The 20,111-nt window shown below is 46.6% G+C and overlaps 1 protein-coding gene across 1 annotated transcript in view; it reads right to left on the bottom strand.

Moving 5' to 3' along the window:
• PNPLA7 (patatin like phospholipase domain containing 7) overlaps window positions 1–18,284 on the bottom strand; it is a 129,134-nt gene extending 110,850 nt beyond the window's left edge. The window contains exon 1 of the mRNA XM_044269148.1: window positions 18,216–18,284. The gene's annotated coding sequence lies outside the window, so the exon portion shown is untranslated. The remainder of the gene's footprint in view (window positions 1–18,215) is intronic.
• Between the last annotated feature and the right edge of the window lie 1,827 nt (window positions 18,285–20,111).

The raw sequence follows: 20,111 nt of genomic DNA, 5'->3' as shown, positions 1-20,111 counted from the left end.
GGAGGAGGTTTGAACCGGTAAGTACAACATGCAATATTTTAACCCCCATCCCTGCCATTTTGCAATTAGGGGCATTTAGAATTTTACTCATTTTTGGCTAAAAGATTTTTTTTCAATTCAGCTGTTACTAATATACAGTCTGTTTGCAGGCAGTCAGATTGTGTTTTCTTTGAATCCTGTCATCTGACGGCTCATGTGCAGCTCCAATCTTTGATCTCCTGACCTCAAACATTTATTAAAAGGGAATGAGCAAGAGTAGGGGGGAGGAGGGCTGGCCTCCCTTGCTAAAAAAAAAAAAAACAAAAAAAAAAAAACATCCAGTTTGACGCCTCCTGCAGTCAATCACTGGCCAGGGTGGTGACCAGATCCCTTTCTATCATGAAAAATGGTCACATGACGTAAGGGGATCCAGTTGCTGTAGCAGCCAGTGATTGGCTGCAGCCACGTCAAACCAGATGTTTTCAGCAAGGAAGCCCAGCAGGGCATCGCAGGCTAGGAAGGTAAGTAAAGTAAGATTCCCTTTACAGGACCAGCCAAGTGAGAGGGAGGTGATCACATGAGCTGTCAGATGATGGGATTCAAAGAAAACAAAAAAAGTGTAACAGCCTGCAAACAGACTGATTTTTAACCCTTGTATCTCAGTAATGTCCAATTGAAAAAATAAAAAAAATTGCCAAAAATTTGTAAAACTTAAATCATAAATAGGTGTCTATAGCCTTTACCTCCTATAGACCATAAAGTGTCTGAAAAAGCACTAGAAAACAGTTGTGCGACTAAAAATCCCCCTCCCCACCTGAAAAGAACTACTGTAAAAAATTAAATATGAAAATAAATAAATAATAAAAAAAATGTGTTTTTTTTTTTTTTTACAGGCTATACAAAGCATTTTGTTGGGGACCCCACCAATTCTATGGTGTGCAGACAGTCCCCAGGCAGAGCTTCAGCTGACTCCCTGAAGATTAAGCAGTGCCATGTCGGTTTGGCAGCTACTCTTACCTCCTCCCTCGGCCAAGCTAGAAAGACAACTTATAAGATGGGTGAGGGACGACGAGTGATATGATAATGGATGGTGACAGCTATTAGATAGTCAGCAGAACAGATGAATCAACAGACAGAATGGAGCGAACAGGACCTACCTCCTGTAAGGACTGCATGAAGGAAGGTTGTAGCTCAGGCATTATGGGAAGGAAAGTCCTCAACTAAGGACAGGGTCAGCATTAAAAGAGACAGAAAGGAGAGCAGGGACAGTGGTTAACGCTCAGCCACACGTGTGAGGAAGGAAATACACACACCCGATAACTCACTCTCACAGGTAGGTACATGACCAAGTGGCTCCCACCACGGCCGCACCCGGCTTGTCCATCTATAACACAGGTGGCCGTTCGTACCAATGTCAGCAGGTGAAACTAAGGCCCTTGAATTGACCTCTGCAGGTCGTCATCTGGCCTTTTCAGGGGCCAGAATGGCCATTTCACTCAGTTTTAGGGCTCATGCACGCGACCGTATGTATTTTGACGTCCGTGTCCACTCTGTATTTTGCAGAACGGAACAGCTGACCAGTACTATCCTTGTTCGTAATGCGGACAATAATAGGACATGTTGAAAAGAATGGTTCTGCATACGGTCTGCAAAAAAAAAACTGAACGGACACTGAGAGAAAATACGTTTGTGTGCATGCGCCCTTAGGCTGGGTTTCTACCAGGCGGCTGCAGGACGGTGGTTTCTCAGCAAGTAGAGGTGAGGATGCCTTCACAAGTAGTTTTTTTAGTGGCGTTTTTCTGAACTTTTGCGTTAAATACGACAGCTCCAAATGTTATCTGATAGTCTAGGGGAAATATGAAACTCAGGCCACAAGTGCTTAATTTTTTGCTACTGCCCAAAAAAAAAAAATTTAAAAAAAAAAAAAATACAAAAAATTAATTTAGCAAAACTGAAAAAAAGGCTATATTTTTTTTCTAACTAGTATAAAAAAAATTAATAAATAAAAAACAGAGGCAAAAACGTGTGGGGAGCCATGTGCGTCACCTGAACTTGCTGAGAATCTTCAGCAATTTGGGTAAACCACTGCCAGTTCTTAGCACGTGGCAGGCACAATACAGCCCCCACTCCCAAATTAATGTAGATTTCCCAACCAGGATTGGCAAACCGGATTTATACCGGTGATTACTTCTGTCGGCACCCAGTTTTCCAAAAATCAGGTATAACCAGCTGAACAACGTGTTACTAAACAACGTGTTACTGAAGAATAATTTAAGAACTTACAGTTTCGGGACAGTTTTTTTTTTTTCCCCTTCTGGTGACAGACGTGGGTCTTTAATTACAACAGACGCCGAACCGAAACCCTTGTCTGGAACATCTTGAAATAAAACCTGACCTTCGCAGCGCTTCAGTGTGCTTTACTGCGCCGCTATCATGTGTCGGAAACGATTACTTTGAATCCTCAACCTGAGTATAGCTTTGACTATAATGAAGCATTAGACGGGACCCTACTGCACTCCGCAAACATCAGGGTTATCATATTTAAAAGGGGGTTTCTGGGTTCTGCTGGCCTATCCCTATCAATATCAGACCATTGGGGTCAGACTCTGCCAACCCGCTGTTAGAAGGGGCCGTAAAGCTTGTGCGAGTGCTGCAGCCTCTTCATGGTTTACATGGGGCGGCCGACGCTCCGCACCCTCGGCGATCAGGGGCACCATTGTGGTTTACCTCAGTCCATCTACCTGTATTTTTGCAGTAGCAGCTGTGGAGGAAATCTCTCCATTTGAACAGGAAAAAAGGAGCAATACTGCGTATCACCGCCGCCAAGTAGACGGCATGAAGGCAGACGGCATGAGGTAACAGACCCCGGTACGCAGTGGATCGGCAGCGGTGCTGAGAGTCAGACTCCCACTACCTGAGAGAGTGATTTTCTATCCTGGGGCTGGCCCATCAATATCCTGAACCTGGAAGACCCCTTTGATATCATTTATTATGGCCAAACAATTTTTGGTGACTTTGGCGCGTTATTACCAAAACAGCTCATTATTTCCTTATAAAAAAATAAAGGTGGGGGTCACCACTGCAAACATTAGATCAGTCCAGGGCTGGACGCTTTGCCGTCTTTGAAAGGGTTATAAGTGGCCGTGCAGACCTGCAACTCATTCAGTGAAGAGCCCTTCACATTCCTCAATGTATAATCCTTGCTAGGCATTTATTAAATAAGTGACCCCCTACCACACTAATGCCTGTGGGCGTCAGCACCGAACACCCACACTCCAAGTGCTGCTCCGAAGATCAAGGGTCCTTACTGACACCCTGGACTTCTGTCTTCTCTTCACACAATAGTCGTCAATGCCACCAATGACTGATAAACCATCCACATAATGCAAAAAATGACCCAGGTCCTCGGGGCTGCAGCTAATAGAGGGGGCAGGTGGTCTCGACCAACATACATACACAGTCAAGTCTCATTATTCTGACCACCAGCTAATATCCAGCATGGACAGCAGCTAAATGGGCTGGGAGTGACTCCATAACGTCCAGGTAGGTTGTCACCGGTATGTAGAGCCATGCTGACTGCAATGCATCCCAGAGCTGCTGGAGGGGGATCCACTGAGCAAATACAACCATCGAAGTGGTCCCACAGATGCTTAATTGGGTTCAAGTCTGGGGAATTAGGGGGCCAGGGTGGGACTTTGAAGTCTTGGTCATGCTCTTCCAACCAATGTTGGACAATTGTAGCTTGTATCCGCCCCAAGGAAGACAATCAGCATGTATGGGTGTAGGTGATCTGCAAGGATGGATTCACACCCAATTCGGTTTAGAGTGCCTTCAACATGGATGAGTGGGTGCAGAGAATGCCCTGAAAACCTCCCCTAGACCAGAACGCTGCCCCCACCAGCTTGTGTTCTTCCAGCAATGGCCGCAGGGCGTTTGATGCCTGACACACCAATGTCTATTCATTCCATGAAGCAGAAAACGTGTCTTACCACAGAAGACAACCCTGTGCCAATGAGCGGAGTCCAATTTCGATACTGCCGCCAAAATTTAAGCCTTTTCTGCCGATGCAACTTGGTTATCAGAGGTGCAGTGACCGTCCTGCTGCTCAGGAGCCCCATACGCAGTAATTTTCCCTGACCTGTTGTGTAGATAGGTCTTGTAGCCCCTGGCTCATTTTGGGAGTGAGTTCGTCCGCCCTTGCGCTCCTTCAGAGCCGACATTCACCTCTCACATCAATGGTACATGAGCTCTGCAGTTTCTACGTCTCTTATTCACAATGTCGCCACTTGTCCACTCACCATACACTTTCACCGCAGCAGTGCATGAACAGTTCACAAACTGCGCAGGTTCAGAAATACTGCCACCTGGGCCTGAAAGTCAATAATCCTCTCTTCCTGTAACTCTGCTAAATTGCCCATTTTATTCATGACAGCAACGAGTGATATGTGAACAGACAGCCTATCAAACACCTTACATATACACGGAGCCAGCTCGGCACACTGACTTCCTTCATGAGCTACGCACTGCCGACGGTGAACGTAAGAAGGTGTCAGAATAATGGGACTCAACTGTGTATGTCCTAAAAATACTAGAAACTCAACTGCTTTAGGAACAGAAAAAGTAATCACCAATAATGAGCCATGATGCATCTGTGAGGCTTCCCCGATCGGCTCAGCACAAGCAGGATTTGAGTCACATTGCACGGCAGCAGGGTGCACATCTAGGAGCACCAAACACACTTAAAAGGGTTGACCCCAGTGACGCGAGCTATACTTACCTACTCTGTGGTTCCTGTGGGGTCTTCACCGGACTTCCAGTCCCTGCACAGACGGGATCACGTGACCCCCTGCAGCCAGTGTCTGACCTCAGCAGTGGCTTGTCCCCAGGTGGATGCTGCTGATGGTTCAAATATCCTGGAAACCCCTTTAATGGCAGCAATACTGTGTGCTGACCAAGGATATGAAATCAGGAACTAATAGCATTAAGGTGACGAAGTACTAAAGTCAGCGTGATGCAACCGGCTTAGATTAAAGATCTGCGCATTCAAACAACTTCTAGAAGGAAAGCAAGAAGTGCACTTCAGCAGTACCAAATGACACAACTATTGCATTACACTATGACGAGGAGAGGAAAGAACACCCAGCGCTGAGCGGGAGCCGCAGACACACACATTATCTCATTACCTGCCTTCTAACCATCTGCTTTCTCCAGTCACCGCTCAATAATTATCCTCAAGAAAACCGTAATTAGACTTACCGGTAATTCTGTTTCCTTGAATCCACCATGACTGCTACACATGAGATTGACCCCTTGACCTCTATAGGGGCAGAAACACCGAGTTTAAAAGGCCACCATCCACGCTCACTGTTTACAAATTACCAAGGTGGGTGCAAACATATATATCAATAAAGTATTATTATTATTACAGCTTGCAGAACTTTCTGGACAAAGTTCAGATCTGTAGAAGCCGAGACATCTATACGATAATGCTTTATGAATGTATTTCTACTTGACCAGGCAGCAGCTCTACAGATCCTGTCAAGGGAAACGCCAGCTTTTTCCACCCAAGAAGACGCCATTGCCCTAGTGGAAGGGGCTCTAACGTCAGTGGGACTAGTAAGACCCGCCATTGAGTAACAGCAGGATATCGTGGTTTTAATCCAACGACCTATAGAGGCCCTGGAAGCTTTTTCCCCCATATTTTGACCTGCAAACTGAATAAGGAGGTTGTCGTCCTTCTTAAATTCTTTTTTTGAATCAGATTCTTTTTATTAAAGATTTTTCATATTAACAACAAAGACAGAACACTGTATTTCTCAGCATTCACACACCCTAACAAACATACCGACACTTTCATACTGATTTCCACATCAAAAACGGTTTTCACCAATTTGCCTACCCCCACCCAATACCTCCTCAGCCTGGGGCAGTTCCACATCAAGTGAACGAGATCTGCGTTCGCTACATCACACCTTGGGCAGCAATCATCACTCCTGTACCCCATCTTTTTCAGCAGGACCGGAGTCCTGTATACTCTGTGCAGTAACAAGAGCTGAGATACCCTTTGAGCCTCACTAACTGCAACTTGGGTAAAATCCTCTAGGACCGCATCCCACTGTTCCCCTGTTAAATCCGGGGCATCCCTTTTCCACTTGTCATACAACCGGAATTCCTGCTTCTTAAACTGCGCTTCCATAAGACACAAGTAATTTAATGATATCACTCCTTTCGTACCTCCACTTGATTTTACCAGGTCTACTACTGCGTTTTTCTGTGCTTGGCCAACCGCTGCTACTTTGTCCTGAGCGCTTAACGCGTGCCTAAGTTGCAGGTATACATAGAATTGGGACTTCTGCAGCCCAAAATCCTGTTGTAGACTAGAGAATTCTTTAAGAACATTATTATCAAACAATTGACCCATATATTTTAGTCCCAAAGTACTCCACACCTTCACTCCACTAACCTTGTTCACCTCAGTATACATAAAATTCGGCCAAATAGGGGCGATATCTGAGTAGCCCTGAATACCAATGATTTCTCTGACCTTCCACCAAACCCTATGAATGGAATGGAGCGTCTTGAATGCGTTACCCTTCGCAAGAAAAGTACCATCCTCCAGAGCAGATCTCAGGTTTTGACAGCCCACGAGAGACTGAATAATTTTACTTGCAGTTCCCAAGCCATCCGTCGACTCCCATCCTCTCATATGCTGCAGTTGTGCCGCCAAGTAATACATCCTTGGATCCGGAACCCCCAAACCTCCCCCAGTCTTTGGTCTGCACAATGTTTCCAATTTAATACGTGGGATGCCTTTCTTCCAGATAAGGTCCCTGAATATTGCGTTAACTACACGGAAGATCCTAATAGGAAGCCATATAGGGGCATTATGTAGCACATACAGAAGTTGTGGCATCAGAATCATTTTTATCAGATTCGTCCTGCCTATTATTGATAGTGTCAGTTTTGTCCACGCATTGACTTTCTGTCTAAACTTCTGTAGCAGCGGAGTAATGTTCAACCTTTCAAATTCTAGCTCACTGCGTGAAACCTGGATACCCAGGTATTTAAAAGATTGAACCACCTGCAAACCCTCCACACATGCACTGATGTTAGTATGGTCCGCCGTCAATGGCATCAGTACCGACTTATTCCAATTTATGCACAGGCCTGACATTCTCCCAAACCCATTGATTACTTCCATCGCCACCGGTAGAGACTCCCTCCAATTATCCATAAATAATAGCAGATCGTCTGCATATAGTGCTACTTTCTCCTCTAAGGGCCCGTATTGGAAGCCTTTTATCCCCACCGAAGATCTAATGGCCGCCGCCAGGGGCTCAATCGCTATCGCAAACAACAGAGGCGACAGAGGACACCCCTGTCTCGTCCCCCTATGGAGAGTGAAGCTATCTGACAGATTGCCATTCACCCTAACCCTAGCCGACGGTCTACTATATAAGAGCTGAATCCACCCAATAAATGACTGGCCAAACCCTAACTTCTTCAATACCTTCCAAAGATACCTCCACTCTACACTATCGAAAGCTTTGGCCGCATCTAGAGATGCGACCGCCGCCTCCGAGGTCTGTCTCTGACATTGGATATTTAAGTATAAGCGCCTAATATTAACCGCCGTAGCCATATTTGGCATAAAGCCAGCTTGATCCGGGTGTATAAGAGTAGCTATAACCGAATTCAGACGATTCGCCAGGACCTTAGCCAGTAATTTAATGTCTACTTGAAGTAATGAGATTGGCCTATATGATTCCGCCTCCAGAACATCTTTACCCGGCTTCGGAAGAACCACAATAGTTGCCTCAGTCATACTAGAAGGCAGATTTTTCTGCTCCATTGCCTCCTTAAAGACTTCCACTAGTTGAGGTAGCATGACTGAGGCAAAACGTCTGTAGACCTCCACTGGCAAGCCATCTCCACCCGGGGCCTTATTATTTGACATACTCGCCAGCGCCAATTCCACCTCAGTAATTGTTATAGGGGAGTCTAACTTACCACACTGTTCAGAAGTGAGTCTAGGCATATGTAATCCCTCAAGGAAGGAGTCCATGTCCTCATCAGAAGCGGACAAACGAGATGCATATAAATCAGAGTAAAACCCCCTCATAATCTCCAATATGCGCTCCTGAGCAGTACACAGAACTCCATCTGAATCCCTAAGAGCTGCTATATAATTAGGTGGACGCTGGGCCCTGGAAATTAGAGCCAGCATCCTCCCTGTCTTTTCTCCCTCCTCGTAATACAGTTGTTTCTGGAAGAATTGCTTATTCCTAGCATTCAGTAATAGTCTATCGTCCAATTCTTTCTGTGCCCCCTTCCACAATTCTCTGCGTCTATCTACTGGTTCCATTATATAGTTAGCTTCCGCCGCCTCCACTGCTCGCGCCAACTCCTGCACCTTAGCTCTAGTCTCACTCTTCTTCCTGTTAACCTGTGCTATAAGTAACCCTCGCAAGAAGGCCTTCATAGTGTCCCAGACTATTAACCTCGTATTGGTAGGTAAGTTAAGCCTAAAAAACTCCTCTAATTGTCCTTTGACCTCGCCTACCTCCGGCAAAATAGGCAACCAGAAAGGGTTAAACGACCACAGCGTACCTCTACCTATTCTAGCTGGCCGAAAAGCTGCAGAAACTGACAGAGGAGAGTGATCTGTCAGCTGTCGGGGAAGGTATGCAATGTCACGTATCACTGTTCCCATTTCTGCATTAACTAGCGCCATATCAATTCTAGACAGCGAGTGAAATGTACTAGAACAGCACGAATATTGCCTAACCTGCGGATTCCTCTCCCTCCAAATATCCACTAAAGAAACCTCCCGCAAGAGTCTACCAAAAGCCGTACAGTCTCCCAAATCCCGTGTCTGTATCCCCATCCTATCCATCTCAGGATTTATCACGTTATTAAAATCTCCCAACACAATAGTTGGCACTCCTGGGTAGTCCATCATAAAGGTAAGAACTTTCCTAAGTACTAATGGGGAGTATGGGGGGGGATATACACTCCACATATCACACAGGGCTGGTTATATAGGGTACCATAAATACATACATAGCACCCCTCAGCATCCACCTTGCTAGCAAGGCAACAGAACGGTATACTCTTATGTACCAAGATACTGACCCCTCTAGCGTACGTAGAATATGTGGAGTGAAATCCCGCCCCCACCCATGCCATTCCAAGCAAATGTACCTGTTCCGGCAACAGGTGTGTCTCCTGAAAGCAGCATATGAGAGGATGTAGCGGACGGACGCTTTCCAAAATCGCCTTTCTTTTAGTCTTGTCTTTGATCCCACGTACGTTCCAGCTAAAGAATTTAACACAGTCAGCCATTAGTGTTACAGTATAATCTCATATCCACAATAAGGACCTCACCCTTTACTCCGACACTTCTGACATTGTGCTCTGGAGGACGGCACTTCCGCATCCATTCCCCACACATCCCGTCATGCATCCACACATACCACAACTTGTCTTGTCCCGAACCCCGCCCCAAAACTTTCCCAAACTGTAAATCCGCCATCAGGTGGCAGCAACTCAACTTCAATCTACAATTCACTGGGCTAACCGATTGGCCCCACACCACGCCTAGAAATTAGGCCCGTGGGAGTATGCTGTACCAAACGGTAAGTCCAGCAATATTCCCCGGCTATCCGCCGGAGGGACGTAGCCTAAACTAGCTACCTAACTTTTCATTGGTAACCTAGAAACAGTCACTTTACTACTAGAAATAACTAATCTCCCTTTAGCTTCCCCCATCTTACCCGGGTGAAAACATGTCGCTTAGAGCAGAAATATATAACCCTCAGTGGCATTCAGGATAATCCACTGATTCACCCATAATATCCCGACCCACAATCAGTTTGTAAACAGTTAAAGGCGTCCCTTCCTACACCTGTGACGGATACATTTTCACATACATTTAGTGCATTATGATTTCGCAGTGCCCATAACCCAGCACAGTTTCTCCTCCATTTCCACAACTCTCTTAATTGGGGCATATAATGCTGCACCATAAACCGATATATAACCTGTAACAGGAAACTGTATGTAGGTAAGGCAGTAGTGCCAATACCCGCCGGACAAATGCAAAGTCTCTTCAGGCAGGCGGCTGGATATCCATCCTCCGCAGCCAAACTGGTAAATAAACTCCTTACATAACTACGAGGAGGAGAGGGAAACCAGAAAAGACATTGAAATAGTCACTAGCATAATGAAAACTGAGTCCCATTAAGTAGGATTTTGAAGCTCCATCTTGATCTGCCGCTCGTTCCTGTCCAGCCACTTTGCCGCCTCTCTAGGATCCTCAAAGAAACTGGTGGTATTCAGGGCCACTACACGCAATCTAGCCGGATATAACAGCGTATGGGACCTCCAAGTTTCTCAGTCTCTTTTTAACCTCCAGGAAGCGAGCCCTCTTTTTCTGTACCTCCATAGAGTAATCCGGGAACAGTGAGATTCTGTGTCCATCAATGGAAAGTTCTGGTAGCTCCCTGGCCTTGCGCAAGAGGATATCCCGGTTCTCGAAGGCGCCCCAGGAGGCAAAGGCCTAGTCGGCACCCTATGGGCCCGTTCGACCGCAAACAGAGGAGTCAATGCATCCTGCCCCACCGCCTCCTTCAGCCATGCCTCAAAGTATTCAGTGGGGTTCCTCCCCTCCACCTTCTCAGGCACCCCCACTATGCGCACGTTGTTGCGGCGCAAACGGTTCTCCATGTCATCTTGCTTAGCCGCTATAACATTCAGCAATCTGGAGTGCTCAGCAGTGTCCCTCTTTAGAGGCTGCACCTCATCCTCCACCTCTCCCACTCTATCCTCTAGAGCCGTGGTACGCTCAGCCAGCTTCCTGAAGTCATGCCGTATAATGGAAATGTCCTCCTTAATTGCGCCCACCTGGACTGATAAAGCACTGAGGGATTTGCCACATTTTGAGATGGCATGTAGCACATCTTTTAGCGTAGGTTCCCCACCATCTGAATCGCCAGGCTCATTCTCCGGCACCTCTCCACACACTTGTAAGGCCGCATACCTGTTGGCGCTCTGCCGCGTGGCAGTGGCAGGAACCCGCTCCTCACGGTCAGAGTCGTCCCCACAGTCCGGTGGCGCTTCCTCTTGGCATTCCAGGCGTTGTTCGTTAGTGGCTGCCTGAGAGGATCTCACAAACTGACTCAGTTTAGCCGCTGTGTCTTTTTGCAGCTCCGTAGTGCGCTCCCTCCGCTTCGGCGTGTTCATCCCGGCGCCATCTTGGGACTCTCTATCAGCTCCCCTGCCTTCCCGCTTCCTCGACATGTCTGTGTCTGCCACCAACCACAGCCGCCGGTCCTGTCACTGCGCTGAGTCGCTCTATCCCCCGACCACACTGGCTCAAAGATTCCGCTGTATTCGGGTAAAAACAGGATAAATGGCCGGGCAGATGCGGGAGCTCTCACAGCGTGCAACCGCTCACATGCCTAGCAGGCCACGCCCCCTTCTTAAATTCTGTAGTAGCCGTCAGGTACTGGATAATTGTATATCTCTTACGTCCAGGAGCTGGAACTGTACTTCAGTTGAATTTTGTGGGTTTGTAGAAAAGGAAGGTAGGATGATTTCCTGATCTCTATGGAAATTCGAGACCCGAATCTAATCTCGGTAGTATTCTGTCCGGAAAAATCAAAAGGTAGTGTTCTCGGCAGGAGAGGGCCTGAATTTCTCCCAGGTGTCTAGCTGATGTTATAGCCATTAAAAATTATGCTTTGAATAAAAAGGTGTTTAATTGAAATGTCCGATAAAGGAGTAAACAAAGACTTCATTAGTCCTTTAAAGACCAAGTTTAAATCCCACTGGGAAACCCTTGAGGTTAGAGATGGTCTTAGTCTGGAGGCAGCTCCTATAAATCTTTTTATCCATCTATGGTTGGCTAAGTCCATATCATAGAAGGCCCCCCAAGGCGGAGATCTGGACCTTTAGCGTACTAGGTCTAAGGCCGATATCCAACCTCCTCTAGAGAAATTTTCTGGATACACAGGGAGACTTCCCCTAGCCAACTACAGTATCTTTTCCAGATTTTGAGATATATAGCAGAGGTGACTTTTTTCCTGCTAGATTTCAAAGTATTAATGACTTTTTCCAAAAGCCCTTTACTTTTTAAGATTTCGCTTTCAGGATCCAGACTGATAGCTTGAACAGGCTGGGGTCCTGGTGAAGGATTGGGTCCTGCGATAGAATGTCCTTCTGAAATGCTATTTTCCACGGTTCTTCCACAGCCATCTCCTTTAAGATGGAGAACCAGCTTCTCTTGGGCCAGTAGGGGACCACTAGTATCAACGTTACCGGGTCCGTTAATATCTTCTGCAAGACGATTAGGGCCCAGGGAAGAAAGGCGTATGCGAGGTTCCAAGTCCACCTGACTGAGAAAGCGTCGACAGCCCACGGTTCTCCTCTGGGATTTAAGGATCCAGAAACGCCTTACTTTCGCATTTGTTTTTGAAGTGAATAGGTCTATTTGAGGTACTCCCCATCTTTTGGAAATCTTCTGAAAAAAATCTTGACTTAGAGACCACTCCCCTGGGTCTAATGTTTTTCTGCTGAGATAATCGGTTTCTATGTTTTCTGAACCTTTGAGATGGATTGCTGTAACTGAAAGGACATTATTCTCTGCCTAGAAGAATATTTTTTCTGCCAGTCCCTTCAAGCTTGGAGATCGTGTGCCTCCCTGGTGTTTTAGATAGGTCACAGTTGTTGTATTGTCAGAAAATATTTTCAGATGCTTTTTGAATAACAAGTCTTGAGATACTTTTAGGGTTTCCCAGACCGCTCGCAGTTATCTGTAGTTTGATGATCTGCTCTTTACTCGGTCTGACCACTTGCCCTGCCAGCTTGAGGAGGCCACTTTTGACCCCCATCTGATGCCACTTGTGTCTGTCATAATTAGAATTTCTGGAACTGTTAGCCAGGCTGCTACACCTTTTGACAGATTTTTCCTTTCCTTCCACTAGTTCAAATCTGACATTACGTGGTGAGGGACGTTTATCTTTTTGTCTAGGGAGGACTGTTTTCTGTCCCATTTCCCTAGAATCCAGGTTTGTGTTATCCTGGTGTGAGCCTGACACCATGCTACGGCTGTAATGCATGAGGTCATCATTCCCAGGATGTTCATGGCCCCTCCGATACAGCACTGTCTCTGAGACTAGAAGTTCCTTATTCTCTCCCTGAAAGATTCCAACTTTTCTTGTGGGAGAGATGAAGTCTGGGTAAGTGAATCTAGCATTACCCGGAAGAACTTCATTTTTGTCGCTGGTACTAGGCAAGATTTTTTTCACATTTATCAACCAGCCCAATTCTGAGATTTTTTTTATATCACGTAATTGGTTCGTGTGGACGTTTCCAGCTCTGAATTTCCTATCATGAGGAAGTCGTCTAAATAGGGAAAAAAATTTTAAGCTTTGGGAACACCCTTGGGGCGGATGATATGCCGAATGGTAGGGCAGAGAACTGGAAATGATTGACTAAGGGCTCTTTCACACTTGCGTTGTCCGGATCCGGCGTGTACTCCACTTGCCGGAATTACACGCCGGATCCGGAAAAACGCAAGTGAACTGAAAGCATTTGAAGACGGATCCGTCTTCAAAATGCTTTCAGTGTTACTATGGCACCCAGGACGCTATTAAAGTCCTGGTTGCCATAGTAGGAGCGGGGAGCGGGGGAGCAGTATACTTACAGTCCGTGCGGCTCCCGGGGCGCTCCAGAATGACGTCAGAGCGCCCCATGCGCATGGATGACGTGCCATGCGATCACGTGATCCATGCGCTTGGGGCGCCCTGACATCACTCTGGAGCGCCCCGGGAGCCGCACGGATGGTAAGTATGCTGCTCCCCACTACACTTTACCATGGCAAACAGGACTTTAGCGTCCTGGCAGCCATGGTAACCATTCAGAAAAAGCTAAACGTCGGATTCGGCAATGCGCCGAAACGACGTTTAGCTTAAGGCCGTATCCGGATCAATGCCTTTCAATGGGCATTAATTCCGGATCCGGCCTTGCGGCAAGTGTTCAGGATTTTTGGCCGGAGCAAAAAGCGCAGCATGCTGCAGTATTTTCTCCGGCCAAAAAACGTTCCGTTCCGGAACTGAAGACATCCTGATGCATCCTGAACGGATTTCTCTCCATTCAGAATGCATTAGGATCAGGATTCTTCCGGCATAGAGCCCCGACGACGGAACTCTATGCCGGAAGACAAGAACGCAGGTGTGAAAGAGCCCTAAGCCCTCTTCATCTTTCAATGCGAATCTGAGGCATCTTTGTGACTTTTGAGGGATGGGAACATGGCAGTAGGCATCTTTTAGATAGATGGATGTCATATATGCCCCTTTTTTGACTAGGGGAATTATTGATGAAATTGACTCCATTTTGAATTTTCTGTAGGTTATAGATTTGTTTAGCCCTTTTAGGTTTATAATAGTACGGAAAGATCAGTCGGGTTTTTGGACTAAAAGTAACTTTGAATAAAAGCCCCTTCCCTTTTTGGTTCGGGAACTTCTAATACCACGCCTGATTTTTTTTTAAAGTCTAGGACTCCCTGCCAAACTTTTGCTAACACGTTCCGACTGTGGGATGTTATTTGAAATCTTTTTGGAGGGATTGAGGAAAATTCTATCCTGTAGCCATTTTTTTACAATGTCTAAGGCCCAGGGATTCTGGGTTACGTCTTCCCACGGAAGAAAAGTAATATTTATTTTTGTCTTCCACGATTTCCCCCTCTTCTTCAATATTTTGTCTAGAGGTGGAAGCCTCCTCGTCCTCTGCATCAGAGGAGGATGGAACCGACATTTTGGATTTTTCGGCAGGAGGGACAGACTTGAGGCAGGCCAAGGAGGATTTAATTTCACTTTGAATCATAGATTTAACCTCCATGAGGATAGATGGTTGCTCTTCCATTAGGAGCTCATTAATGCAAGACTGGCAGAGCTTCTTTTTGTGATTTTCAGGGAGTCTTTTTGCACAAGTTGCGCATCTTGTGTATTTGGATTTAACTTTGGGATCTTTCACTCCCTATAAAGAGAGGAGCAACCGGGTAACAGAGATTTTAAAAACACATGAAATATGCAAGGTCACAGATATTTTCCCCACAGGGGAACTCACGATAGGAGTAGCTGAGGGTGGGTCTGCGGTATCCATCTGGCTTGCAGGGGCATCAGGAGCTGACATATCTCCGGAGCAGGAAACACAGTGAAGGCAGCGGCAGGTTGAATTCACTGCCTCTTTTTCACCCAGCTGGGTCACCAGTGTGCGCGCACGCGCTCTCCATGTGATCCTAGGGTCCGCCCCCTCCAGCAATTCCGGGAACAGAGCGTAGACTGCTGCGCGTATGAGCAGGACGGCGTGCAGCATGCTCTTTCTTTTCCGGTCTGCTTCCTCACAGAAGAGAAGGGAGACCTTGTGTTATGGAGTGAAAACAGGCCCAAGAGTCTACTCCCGTATATGCCCTCTGCCCAGCTTTAGTAGCAACCGCAGGAGGAAGGAGGACAAGAAGTAACCCTCTCTTCTTAAAAGGTATCCGAAAATTAAATTTGGCATAAAATCTTCACATCCCCCAGGGAGATCTGTGAGGTGCTCCATAGGGACAGGAAACACTGAGGGTGAGAGTGGGTGGTGGCCTTTTAAACTCTATGTGTTCCTGCCCCTATACAGGTCAATATGTCAATCTTATGTGTAGCCGTCATGGTGGATGAAATGGGGAAAAAGGAACACACAAACCACAAAGGAATTGATAGCACTCTGTACTACCGCCATCAGCACTGCTATGCTAAACCGACCAATGCAGAAACTGGAGCCGTGCTAGTGATTACAGCAGAGGGTCTACATGAGCAGCCATTACCAGATCAAATCCCGGGGTAGGCATAAAACCTTTTACTGGACACATCACGAGACGTGATGCTCTTAATGGTAACTAAGGCACATGTATTCCACTCCCTGCTGTAAGATATTGGTTATATGACGCTACCCAGCACCATGGCTAGGGCCTTGTACAGGAGACAGCAGCCATGACTGCGCATATAGGACAATATCAAGCAGACAGATGACCGCAGTGCCCCAAAACCTGACACCGATGACGAGGACTTCTTCAGTTTCTTACTACTGGTTTCTAGACCTATCGTCATTAGACACGCAGACTACTCAGTGCTGTACCACAGTCTACATCAGCGACAGCCATCACTGGATCCCAGAAGGGACCTCGCACTTTACCTTATTAACGCGACTACAGATGTCACTGTATACAGGAGTTATACCTGTGTATACCGCACAATGCACAGTGATTACAGTATACAGCGACCATATCCGCAATCTCTATACAAAGAATAGGAGTACATAGAAGAGAAATACATGCTGTGTATAACAATGTACTGTATACAGAGATCTCCCTGCAGTGTACACTATATCCAGGTATCACTGTATATATATCTCCATGTACTGTATACAGACATCTCCCTGCAGTATACACTATATCCAGGTATCACTGTATATATCTCCATGTACTGTATACAGACATCACCCTGCAGTGTACACTATATCCAGGTATCACTGTATATATCTCCATGCACTGTATACAGACATCTCCCTGCAGTGTACACTATATCCAGGTATCACTGTATATATCTCCATGCACTGTATACAGACATCTCCCTGCAGTGTACACTATATCCAGGTATCACTGTATATATCTCCATGTACTGTATACAGAGGTATCACCCCCAGTGTATACAGACATCTCCCTGCAGTGTACACTATATCCAGGTATCACTGTATATATCTCCATGTACTGTATACAGAGGTATCACCCCCAGTGTATACAGACATCACCCTGCAGTATACACTATATCCAGGTATCACTGTATATATCTCCATGCACTGTATACAGACATCTCCCTGCAGTGTACACTATATCCAGGTATCACTGTATATATCTCCAGGTACTGTATACAGACATCTCCCTGCAGTGTACACTATATCCAGGTATCACTGTATATATCTCCATGTACTGTATACAGAGGTATCACCCCCAGTGTATACAGACATCTCCCTGCAGTGTACACTATATCCAGGTATCACTGTATATATCTCCATGTACTGTATACAGAGGTATCACCCCCAGTGTATACAGACATCTCCCTGCAGTGTACACTATATCCAGGTATCACTGTATATATCTCCATGTACTGTATACAGAGGTATCACCCCCAGTGTATACAGACATCACCCTGCAGTGTACACTATATCCAGGTATCACTGTATATATCTCCATGTACTGTATACAGACATCTCCCTGCAGTGTACACTGTATATATCTCCATGCACTGTATACAGACATCTCCCTGCAGTGTACACTATATCCAGGTATCACTGTATATATCTCTATGTACTGTATACAGACATCTCCCTGCAGTATACACTATATCCAGGTATCACTGTATATATCTCCAGGTACTGTATACAGACATCTCCCTGCAGTGTACACTATATCCAGGTATCACTGTATATATCTCCATGTACTGTATACAGAGGTATCACCCCCAGTGTATACAGACATCTCCCTGCAGTGTACACTATATCCAGGTATCACTGTATATATCTCCATGTACTGTATACAGAGGTATCACCCCCAGTGTATACAGACATCTCCCTGCAGTGTACACTATATCCAGGTATCACTGTATATATCTCCATGTACTGTATACAGAGGTATCACCCCCAGTGTATACAGACATCACCCTGCAGTGTACACTATATCCAGGTATCACTGTATATATCTCCATGTACTGTATACAGACATCTCCCTGCAGTGTACACTGTATATATCTCCATGCACTGTATACAGACATCTCCCTGCAGTGTACACTATATCCAGGTATCACTGTATATATCTCTATGTACTGTATACAGACATCTCCCTGCAGTATACACTATATCCAGGTATCACTGTATATATCTCCATGTACTGTATAGATATATTCACCCCACAGCTTTACAGTCCCTGGTATCAGGTTGTCAGCAGCTCTGACAACCCCCTTGTAACTTTCTGGGCAGTTTCCATTCTCATTACCGGGTCACCTTTCTAGGTCTCTGGTCCACACGCACAGATACGACCGCCTACAATGAGATGACCCCGCAGGACAGACACCAGCATTGCCCCGCAGTGTGAACGGCGACCTAAGCCTTTTGAAGCGTTAACCCTCCCCTCACACACTTACCGGCGGTCCCGTAAACAACGCTCTGCTCCGGCCTCCCCTACCTGACAGGCCTCTCACATGACTGCAGCTCCCTGCTGCGGATTGGCTGTTGGACGGTAGAGCTCTGACCAATCACAGCGAAGCCTCCGCCCCCGGCACTTCCGGTGTCCGCCCCCCACGTGTACGTTCTGGAGATTGTGAGCGCGCTGATAATGAGTGGCTCAGCAGGGCAGGGGCATAGTGAAAGGCTTATTCATGTATCCATGGAAACGGTGACCTAAAGCACGAGCCTGATCTGATGCCACAAGCTGCCCCCTCTCCACAAACAATGCCACTCACAAACTGTAGTTCCCAACATATCCCCCATCTACTTCAGGCTTCCTCCAACAGTCTGAAAATGACTGCAGCATAGACTCTGCCTTGGGAGATCAAAGGGTTTCTCCGAGACCGGGAGCTCAGTAGTGACCCGTGTAGGAACAACATGCCACTGACTGCGCTGGACCATGGGTCACCTCTCCTCCTGACATGTCTGTTTTAGTATCTCCGTGCACCCCCTTGAGCATCTATTCCTCTATCATTCCTACTAGAAGTTTAGAAATGAATTGCTAGCAGTCTGCCATAAAGGTCCAGCTGGGTGTTACCCTGCACAGTCTGACAATGCCAGCACTGATTGGATAGTGTCAGACAATGGTACCCATTGACTGCTGCCAAATCATTTATAACCTTCTATTAGGAATAATAGAGGAATGGTAGAACATAGAGGCATACGAATAGCTGCTCCAGAAAAGTTATTACGTGAGGATGCACAGAGTTATCAAAACAGACATTTCAGGAGAGGGGTCCTCAGACCGTGAACCCATGGTCCAGAGCGGAGCTCGTCGCTGGACCTGATGCGCGGCGTGCCGTCACCGCTGCCGGCCAATCTGTGGTGACTTGTTGTTCCTACACACGTCACTACTGGGGCCACTGATTGACCTGCATGTAGATGGCAGATTCCGATCCGGCAGTTTGGCGCTGAACCCGAAGCACTCGTAACAGTTTTTTCCCCCAACTTTGGCACCCTGCCACCAACCGTTCCCGGAGAACCCCTTTAATCCCCCAAGCGATGAATTTGCTCAGGCAGTCTATGCTGCTCACCTGCTCAGGCGCTTTACTGTGGTCACGACGCACGTGTGAACAGAGCCCTGGGGGAGTCCACACCTCGCAGTGAAATCATCTTTTTTGCCACAATTTTGCTAAAAAAAAAAAAAAGAAAAGTGATATCACTGAGATATGCCGTAAACCGCAGCAAAACCATAAAAGGCTAAACTATCGGCACAAACCAGATAAAATTCCGTTAACCGTACGGTCATTCACCGCAGCGGACTAATCCGCCCCGGAATCTGCATTGCAAAGGGTAAAATGTACAGGAAAAAATTGACGGCATGCGGATTACGTGTCAGATTTGTCCATCGCAAAAAATATTGTTTGTGCCATGTGACCACGGAGCGTGAGTGAAGCGCTTGCTATTTCTCATGCTCCGTGGTCTCCCGCCGCCCGGCACCGCAATGGATCCTGTCGTCAGGACATAGTGCACATACGCGCAAACTACGACCTGACGCTCTGTGACATCAGGTCCCAGTGCAGCGCGTGAAGAAGAGGATGGAAGATCTCTGGAATGTCAGCAGCGCCCCTGCAGGAAAAGTAAGTACGGTATTTTAGTTCACTGGCGCTGTGGCTGGGCACTGATGGCTAAGAGGGAAGTGGGGGAACTGATGGCAGTAGGGGAAACTGGTGGCACTGGCAGGAGCTGATGGCACTTGGGGGAGCAATTGATGGCATTGGAGGGGAAACTGATGGCAGTAGGGGAAATTGATGGCATTGGTAGGAGCTGATGGCACTTGGGAGAGCAACTGATGGCATTGGAGGGGAAACTGA

Source organism: Bufo gargarizans, chromosome 9 (genome assembly GCF_014858855.1).
Source record: "Bufo gargarizans isolate SCDJY-AF-19 chromosome 9, ASM1485885v1, whole genome shotgun sequence".
Lineage (NCBI taxonomy): Eukaryota > Metazoa > Chordata > Amphibia > Anura > Bufonidae > Bufo > Bufo gargarizans.
Note: the sequence above shows the minus strand (reverse complement) of the source record. Positions and strands in the feature narration are given on the sequence as shown.